General features: G+C 40.7%; 1 protein-coding gene and 1 pseudogene across 3 annotated transcripts in view; one reads left to right on the top strand and one right to left on the bottom strand.

Moving 5' to 3' along the window:
- Positions 1–9838, top strand: part of PPP6C (protein phosphatase 6 catalytic subunit) — a 38892-nt gene that overhangs the window by 13003 nt on the left and 16051 nt on the right. The gene's annotated exons all lie outside the window — the stretch shown is intronic.
- On the bottom strand, positions 3576–3920 carry LOC102745594 (mitochondrial import inner membrane translocase subunit TIM14 pseudogene; annotated as a pseudogene).

Genomic DNA, 9838 nt, shown 5'->3' with positions numbered 1-9838 from the left:
GAGGGGGGGAGGGTCAGAGGGAGAAGCAGACTCCCTGCTGAGCAGGGAGCCCAATGCCGGACTCAAGGACTTGATCCTGGGACTCCAGGATCATGACCTGAGTCGAAGGCAGTCGCTTAAGCAACTGAGCCGCCCAGGTGCCCGATACTGAGTATTTTTTAGTGTGCTTATTGGCCATTTGTATATTTTCTTGGGAAATACGCCTATTCAAATCTTTTGCCCGTTTTTTTTAGACTTATTTATTTGAGAGAGAGAGTGTGAGTGCGCACGCATGAGGGGAGGGGCAGAGGGAAAGGGAGAGAGAGAATCCTAAGCAGATTCCCTGCTGAGCAGGGAGCTGGGTGCAGGGTTTGATCTCACCACCCTGAGATCATGACCTGAGCCAAAACCAAGAGTTGGACGCTTAACCAACTGAGCCACCCAGGCACCCCCTTTGCGCATTTTTAAATTGAGTTTTTTATCTTTTTGTTGAGTTTTAGTTCTTCCTATATTCTGGATAGTAAACCCCTCTCAAATATATGATTTCCAATATTTTCTCCCATTCTGTGGGTTGGTTGTCTTTTCACTTTCTTGATAATGTCCTTAGATGCACACAGGTTTTTTAATTTTGATGAAGTCCAGTTTATCTATTTTTTCTTTTATCGCTCATTTTTTTTTTTTTAAGACGTACTTGTTTTAGAGAAGGAGACAGCGCATGTGCGAGTGTGTGGGGGGGAGGAGCAGAAGAAGAGGGAATCTCAAGCTGACTCCGTGCTGAGCATGGAGCCTGACGTGGGGCTTGATGTCACAATCCTGAGATCATGACCCAGCCGAAATCGAGAGTCGGACACTCAACCAACTGAGCCATGCAGGCACCCCTATCGCTCATTCTTTTGATGTATCTAAGACTTTATTATCAAGTCCAAGGTCAAGAAGATTTACCCCTATGTTTTCTTCTAAGAGTTTCATAGTTTAAGCTCTTATATTTAGGTCATTCATCCTTTATGAATTAATTTTTGTAAATGCTGTGAGGTAGGAGTCCAGTTTCATTCTTTTGCATGTGGAAATCCAGTTGCCCCAGTACGATCTGCTGGAAAGACTATTCTTTCTGGTAATATGTTTCTAATAAGTTTTTTTGTATAGGTAATACACTCATATTTTTCCAAACTTAGAAGGTATAAAAGACTATAAATATAAATGTTAAGTCTTCCTTCCACCTCTGCCCCCAGCACCCAGTTCCCTTCCTCATATTGGTAGCCAGTGTTGTGTTTCTTATGGATCTTTCCAGAAACAACAGTTTACGCATGTACAAGTTAAGTACAAGCAAGTGTGTGTATGTATATGTATGTGTATATATATGTTTTTTCTTTAATATAAGAGGTAGCATGTACATTATTTTGCATCTTGCCTTTTTTTTTTTTCAGTTAAGGCTCTTTTCTAGTTTTGACATTTTAGTCGTCTTTTTTTTTTTTTTTAAGAAATGCAGTAACTACTGGAAAATAGGAAAAATAATCTACAAATGTATCTGTTTCCTTCCATGAAGAAAAAATGTTTTTCATGCTTTTTTAGAAAGTAAAAGAAATTAAGATGAAAGTAGAATTCCTTTTGTTTGACATCTCCAGCAACTGCTATTGTGGGCTTGGTGTATATCCTTTTAGGTCATGTTTTATAATTCAGAGTACATATATATGTGGCAGACTGAGTATATAACCCTGTGTATATGTATAAAACTCTGCAGAGGGCGCCTGGGTGGCTCAGTTGGTTAAGCGACTGCCTTCGGCTCAGGTCATGATCCTGGAGTCCTGGGATCGAGGCCCGCGTCGGGCTCCCTGCTCAGCGGGGAGTCTGCTTCTCCCTCTGACCCTCCCCCCTCTCATGCTCGCTCTCTATCTCATTCTCTCTCTCAAATAAATAAAATCTTAAAAAAAAAACAACAACAACTCTGCAGAGCACTTTGCATGCAGTATCTTATTTAATCCTCAGAATCTCCAGGTGGGTATCTCTATTTTGTGGATGAGGAAACTGAGACACAGAGAAAGATCAAGTAACTTGCTCAGGGGTACACAGCTAAGGTAACAAACAGTAAGCTAAGTAATAGGTAAGAGGTAGAGCTGAATTTTGACCTCTGATCTTTTTGGACTTCAAAGGCTGTGCTCTTAACCTCTGAACTATACCATGGTATTAATTGGTATGCCCCTTTTCTTAGAGTATAAAATATTCTGGGAATGGTACTTGTTGATTAGGCTTAAAGGAGTATTCCCTCTCAGCTCTACTCTACTTCTCCAAAATTTGACCTTCCAGCAGCATTGAACACAGTTGATTACTCCTCTTTTCCTTTTTTGCCCCCGCCCCTTGATCACTCTCTCTCTTTTTAAAGATTTTATTTACTTATTTGAGAGAGAGAGCACAAGAGCGGGGTGAGGGGCAGAGGGAGAAGCAGACTCCCCACCAAGCAGGGAGCCTGACATGGGGCTCTATCCCAGGACTCCGGGATCATGACCTGAGCCGAAGGCAGATGCTTAACCGACTGAACCACCTAGGTGCCCCCGATCACTCCTCTTTTGAACTATTTTCTTCACTGGACTTCCAGGATACCACATGCTCATGGTTGCCTTTCTGTCTCACCAAGCTGTCTCTTTTGCTTTTTCCTCCTATTTTCCCTAACTTCTAAATATTGGTGTATCTTAAGGATCATTTCTTTTTTTTTTTTAAGATTTATTTGCGAGAGAGAGAATGAGAGACAGAGAGCATGAGAGGGAGGAGGGTCAGAGGGAGAAGCAGAATCCCTGCTGAGCAGGGAGCCTGATGTGGGACTCGATCCCGGGACTTCGGGATCATGACCTGAGCCGAAGGCAGTTGCTTAACCAACTGAGCCACCCAGGTGCCCCTCTTAAGGATCATTTCTTGATCTTATCCTTTCCTCTCTTTGTAGCTACCACTTTAGTTATGTCTTCTAGTCTCATGTATGTATGTATGTGTGTATGTATATCCTGACAGTCTCTAAATTGGTCTCTCTGGCTCAGATCCTTTTCCTTGAATTCAAGACTCATTTGATCACTTGTTTACAGCACATCTGGGGCACTTGGAAGTCTGATAGGCGTCTGAAATTTAATGTGTCAAAATCAGATTAGGCGTCTGAGATTTAACGTGTCAAAATCAGATTCTGACAGCCAAATAATGGAAACCATCCAAATGTGTAGCAACTGGTGAATGGATAAGTAAAATGTGATAAATACATACAGTGGAATATTATTTATTTAAAAAAGGAACAAAGTAATAACACATGTTACAATATGGAAAAGCATTTTCATTACATATAATGAAAAGCATTATAATAAGTGAAAGAAGCCAGTCACATAAAGGCCACATATCCAGATGTCCAGAGTGGACAAAGCCATAGAGACAGAAAGTAGATAAGTGATTGCCTAGGGCTGTGGGATGGGGTTGTGGGAGGAGGCTACCAATGGGTACATAGCTTTTTGAGGGATGATGAAAGCGTTCTTTTTTTAATTTGTAGCTTTGAGGCATTTTATTATAAAAAGCTGTCACTCATATACATAAACTAACAATATCTTAAAATTCATCACACATTTACTTCACTTTTTAGCTTGGCCTTCTAGTAAATCTTCAGCTTCATTGATTTTGGCTGCTATATAAGGAGATTCTCCCTTGTCTGGGTGATTTAAAAACATAATTCATCGATGAGCAGCTTTTATTTTTCCTTTATTGGCAGTAGTATGCCTAGTATTAATGCTGCTTCTCATTTTGTCATTTTAGGTTCCAACCCACTTCTATAAGCCACCACTGAAGGCAGATTTTAGTAGACATTGAAAAACTTGTTTCACTTGAGGCTCCATATGTTTCATGGCTTGCAAAACATAACATCCTTCAAATCCTGCAGCAGCAGCGGTCAGTCCAACTGCTACCGTTATACTGTCCATGGCTCTCGCTCAGCTCCCTGGCCTTCACCGAGAGCAAGGTTCATCCCAGCTCAAAGGCCTCATTCCCATGCCTGTACCAGACAGTGACACAGCCACCACCAGCAAGCACTGAAAATGTTCTAAAATTAATTATGATGATGATTTCCGAACACTGAGTATACTAAAAAAACAATTGAATTTTGTGCTAAAGGGGTATTTTTTGGTATGTGAATTATATCTCAATGAGGTTGTTAAAAAAAATCAAATTCCTTGTTAAGAAAAGAAAAAAAGAAGATAGCAGGAGGGGAAGAATGAAGGGGGGGAAACCGGAGGGGGAGACGAACCATGAGAGACGATGGACTCTGAAGAACAAACTGAGGGTTCTAGAGGGGAGGGGGTTGGGAGGATGGGTTAGTCTGGTGATGGGTATTAAAGAGGGCATGTTCTGCATGGAGCACTGGGTGTTATGCGCAAACAATAAATCTTGGAACACTACATCAAAAACTAATGATGTAATGTATGGTGATTAACATAGCAAAAAATTTTTTAAAAAATTAAAAAAATCAAATTCCTTGTTCCCTATCCCCCAAACTAAACTGAAACAAATCAGAACAATCTGCTCATGCAAGAAATAATTGATAAGCTGGACTTCATTAAAATTAAAAACTTTTGCTTTGTAAAAGACACTCACAGAACAAGAACACAAGCCACACACTGGGAGAAAATGTTTGCAAATACACATCTGATAGGGCGCCTGGGTGGCTCAGTTGGTTAAGCGACTGCCTTCGGCTCAGGTCATAATCCTGGAGTCCCGGGATCGAGTCCCACATCGGGCCCCCTGCTCAGAGGGGAGTCTGCTTCTCCCTCTGACCCTCTTCCCTCTCATGCTCTGTGTCTCTCATTCTCTCTCTCACAAATAAATAAAATCTTAAAAAAAAAAAATACACATCTGATAAAGGACTTTTATCCCTAAAATGCAAAGAACTCATAAAATTCAGCAATAAGAAAACAAACTGCTCCATTGAAAAATGGGCCAAAGACCTGAGCAGACACTTCACTAAAGAAGATCTACAAATGACAAGCATATGAAAAGGTACTCCTCATCACACATCATTAGGAAAATAAATGCAAATTAAAACAATGTTATACCAGGGCGCCTGGGTGGCTCAGTCTTCATGTGTCTGCCTTCAGCTCAGGTCATGATCCCAGGGTCTTGGGATCGAGCCTTGCATTGGGCTCCCTGCTTGGCGGGAAGCCTACTTCTCCCTCTCCCACTCCCCCTGCTTGTGGTCCCTCTCTTGCTGTGTCTCTTGCTATCAAATAAATAAATAAAATCTTTAAAAACAACAACAACAACAATGTTATACCACTACAAGCCTATTAGAACAGCCAGAATCCAGAACACTGATATTACCAAATGTTGGGAAAGTTGGAGAGCAACAGGAACTCACATTCATGCTTGCTGGGAATGCAAAATAGTACAACCACTTTGAAAGATTGTTTGGCAGTTTCTTGCCAAACTCTTACTGTACAGTCTAGCAGTCACGCTTCTTGCTATTTACCCAAATTAATTGAAAACTTGTGTTCACCCAAAAACCTATACATGAATGTTTATGGTAGCATTATTCATAACTGCTAAAATTTGGAACCAACCAACATGTCCTTCAGTAGGTGAATGGGTAAATAAATTGGTACATCAAGACAAAGGAATATTACTTAGTACTAAGAAGAAATGAGCTATCGAGCCATTAAAAAACATGAAGGGACCTTAAATGCATGTCATTAAGTGAAAGAAGGGAATCTGAAAAGTCTACTTATGTATGATTTAAACTGTATGACACTCTGGAAAAGGCAAAACTATGATGACAGTAAAAAGATCAGTGGTGTCCAGGGTTTGGGGGAGGGAAGGATGAATAGCTGAAGCACAGAGGATTTAATTGTAGTATGATACTACAATTCTATATACATGTCATTATACATTTGTCCAAACCCATAGAATGTACAATGCCAAGAGTGAACCCTAATGTAAACTGTGGACTCTGCATAATAATGACGCATCAGTGTAGGTTCATCAGTAACAAATGTACCACTCTGATATGGAATGTTGATAGTGGAAGAGGCTGTATGTATGTGTTTGTGAGCAGCAGATATATGGGAATTCTCTGTATCTTCTCAATTTTACTGTGAACCTAAAACTGCTCTAAAAAATAAATACTATTTAAAAGGTAAAAACAGTAAGAAAGTCTTTCCTTGGAGTCTTAACTATCTCAATAATGACTATTAACACCCTTGCAGTTACTTAAGCCAAAAAAAAATTTTTTTTAAAGATTTTATTTATTTATTTGACAGAGAGAGACATAGCGAGAGAGGGAACACAAGCAGGGGGAGTGGGAGAGGGAGAAGCAGGCTTCCCGCCAAGCAGGGAGCCCGATGCGGGGCTCGATCCCAAGACCTTGGGATCATGACCTGAGCCGAAGGCAAACGCTCAACAACTGAGCCACCCAGGCACCCCAAGCCAAAAAAATTTTTTGAAGATTTATTTATTGGGGTGCCTGGGTGGCTCAGTCAGTTAAGCGTCTACCTTTGGCTCAGGTCATGATCCCAGAGTCCTGGGATCTAGCCCCATGTGGGGCTCTTTGCTCAGCAGGGAGCCTGCTTCTCCCTCTCCCTCTGCCTGCCACTCTGCTTGCTTGTGCGTGCTCTCTCTCTGTCTGTGTCAAATAAATAAATAAAATCTTTAAAAATAAATAAAAAAGATTTATTTATTTTTTAGAGAGAGAGAGAGCACACGAGTGGGGGGAGGGACAGAGGGAGAGAATCTTCAAGCAGACTCCCTACTGAGCGCGAAGCAAAGCCCAGTGTAGGGCTTGATCTCATGACCCATGAGATCGTGACCTGAGCCAAAACCAAGAATTGGACGCTTAACCGCCATCCAGGCACCCCTTAAGCCAAAAACATTGAGTCATCCTTGATTCCTTTCTTTCAATACTCTCTTTCCAACTGTTCTCAAATCTAGTGGATGCTGTGTTCAGAAAACATCTGGAATTTGTTCACTTGTGACCATTTCCTACTTTAATGATGCTGGTCCAAGCCAGTATTAACTTTTACCTAGGTTATTGTAGAAACCCCTTAAGTGGTGTCCTGCTTCTGCCTTTACCTTTTTCCTATTCCTGAGTTCCTCATAGCCCATAAAACATAGCAGACATAAAATCATAATCACTTCTCTGCTTAGGGCCTCCCAATGGCTTCCTGTTAAAAGCTAGGTCCTTGGGGCGCCTGGGTGGCTCAGTTGGTTAAGCAACTGCCTTCGGCTCGGGTCATGATCCCGGAGTCCTGGGATCGAGTCCCGCATCGGGCTCCCTGCTCAGCAGGGAGTCTGCTTCTCCCTCTGACCCTCCTCCCTCTCATGCTCTCTGTCTCTCATTCTCTCTCTCGCAAATAAATAAAATCTTAAAAAAAAAAAAAAAAAAAAAGCTAGGTCCTTACATTCACCCCCAAGGACCTAAAAATATTCTGTGGTGCTCTCCTGTTTTTTTTATTCCGTCCACTAACCACTCCAGCTTTGATGTTTCTGAGACAGCAAGCATGCTTTGTTCTCAGTATTTTGCACTTACTGTTCTCTCTGGCTGCAATACTGTTCCCCCATAACCTTACCTTTTTCTGATTTTTGCTCAAAAGTCACTTCATCAGTAAGGCTTCTGTGCTCACCCTATTTAAGATATCAGTACTGCCTCCCGCCCCTGCCACTATTTACTCCTGTTACAGTGCTTAATTTTTCTCCATTCCTCCTACCGCTATCTGAAAAAGTAGTATGAATATATATTTTACTTACTTCTTTATTTTCTATACCTCTCCTCATTAGAGTGTAAGCCTCTTGAGAGCAGGGCTTTTAGTCTGTTTGGTCTTTACTTTTTATTTACTTTGTTTCTGGAATTACTGGTATCATATTAGGCTCTCAGTAAATATTCAAGATAGTACAGTGAAAAGAGGTAGGTAACCTGGATTCCAGATCTGTTGCTAAGATTAAGTAGCTTAGTGACCTGAGTGCTTGTGGGTCTCAGTCTTATCATCTGGGTCAAGTGAAAGATTTGACACAGGTGGTTTTTAATGCAGTGAGGTAATAGAAGTGTGTGTGTGTGTGTAGTGTGTGTGTGTATATATATATATATATATATATATATATATATATATATATATTGATCTCTGTCCCTAGTTCTTTTTTTAAAATTTTTATTTTTTAATTTTAATTTTTTTTTTAGATTTTATTTATTTATTTGACAGAGACACAGTGAGAGAGGGAACACAAGCAGGGGGAGTGGGAGAGGGAGAAGCAGGCTTCCTGCTGAGCAGGGAGCCCCACGCGGGGCTCGATCCCAGGACCCTGAGATCATGACCTGAGCCACCCAGGCACCCTAAATTGTAGCTTTTAGATTTTTTTTTATTTATTTATTTTTTAAAGTAATTTCTACACCCAATGTGAGGTTCATACCTACAACCCCAAGTTCTAGAGTCGCATGCTCTACCAACTGAGCCAGCCAGGCATCCCTAGCATTTAGATTTCTTAATTTTTTCTTAAGACTTTATTTGAGAGAGAAAGAGAGAGAGAGAAGAGTGAGAGAGCATGTGCACACAAGTTGGGGAGGAGCAGAGGGAGAGGGACAAGCGACTCCATGCTGAGCATGGAGCCTGATGCAGGGCAAATCCCACAACCTTGAGGTCATGACCTGAGGCGAAACCAGGAGTTGGAGGCTTAACCAACTGCGCCCCCTAGGAAGCTCTTAGATTTCTTAATCATTTCATTATGCTTGTATAGTTGTTGTTGTTGTTTTTAAGTAAGCTCTATATCCAACGTGGGGCTTGAACTCATGACCCTGAGAAGCCAGCAAGGTGCCCCTTTTTAATTAATCAACTAATTTTTATTTTTAAATATTTTTTTAATGCTTGTGTAGTTTAATTTCTCCTTTCTTGGCCGACCTATTATAAAATCTGGTAGGGCCTCTGACTGTACTATAAATCGGTCTCAGATGGAAGGTAGGTTCTCCCCCAGTTCTCCATGTGCAGCAGGACTGTACACTTCCTTCTCCACTGCACTGTTGTGAGAATCATTTTCCTTCTACGAAATCTTTTGATATGAGTGTTTTCAGAGGATAAATATTTTTTAAATGCAAACACTTAGAGTTTTTTTTTTAAAGTAGGGTTGACGCCTCAATTTTAGGTTTACATTTGTAATTAATTAATTTTAATCTTTTAATTTTGAGATAACTGGATTTATTTGTAGTTGTAAGAAGTAATACTGAGAGATCCCATGTACCCTTCATTCAGTTTTACCTAGTAAGGTCATGTAGAACTATAGTAAAAATACCAGAACCAGGATATTGACATTGATACAACCCATGATCTTGTTCAGATTTCTCCAGTTTTACTTGTACTCATTTGTGTGTGTGTATTTATTTCTCTGCAATTTTATTACATCTGTAGTTTTATGTATCCAATACCATATTCAAGATACTTCCATTACCACAAGAATTCCTCATTTTGTCCTTTTATAACCATACCCACTTCCTTCCTGCCATCCCTAATTTCTGGACCCCTGGCAACCACTAAGGTGGTCTCCATTTCTTTTTTCTTTCTTTCTTTCTTTCTTTCTTTTTTTCTTTTTTCTTCCTTCCTTCCTTCCTTCCTTCTTTCCTTCCTTTCTTTTTTAAGATTTTATTTATTGGGCGCCTGGGTGGCGCAGTTGGTTAAGCGACTGCCTTTGGCTCAGGTCATGATCCTGGAGTCCCTGGATCGAGTCCCGCACCGGGCTCCCTGCTCGGCGGGGAGTCTGCTTCTCCCTCTCCCACTCCCCGTTTGTGTTCCCTCTCTCGCTGTGTCTTTCTCTGTCAAATAAATAAATAAAATCTTTAAAAAAAAAAAAGATTTTATTTATTAATTTGACA

Source organism: Leptonychotes weddellii, chromosome 14 (assembly GCF_054177405.1).
Source record: "Leptonychotes weddellii isolate Sample4059 chromosome 14, ASM5417740v2, whole genome shotgun sequence".
Lineage (NCBI taxonomy): Eukaryota > Metazoa > Chordata > Mammalia > Carnivora > Phocidae > Leptonychotes > Leptonychotes weddellii.
Note: the sequence above shows the minus strand (reverse complement) of the source record. Positions and strands in the feature narration are given on the sequence as shown.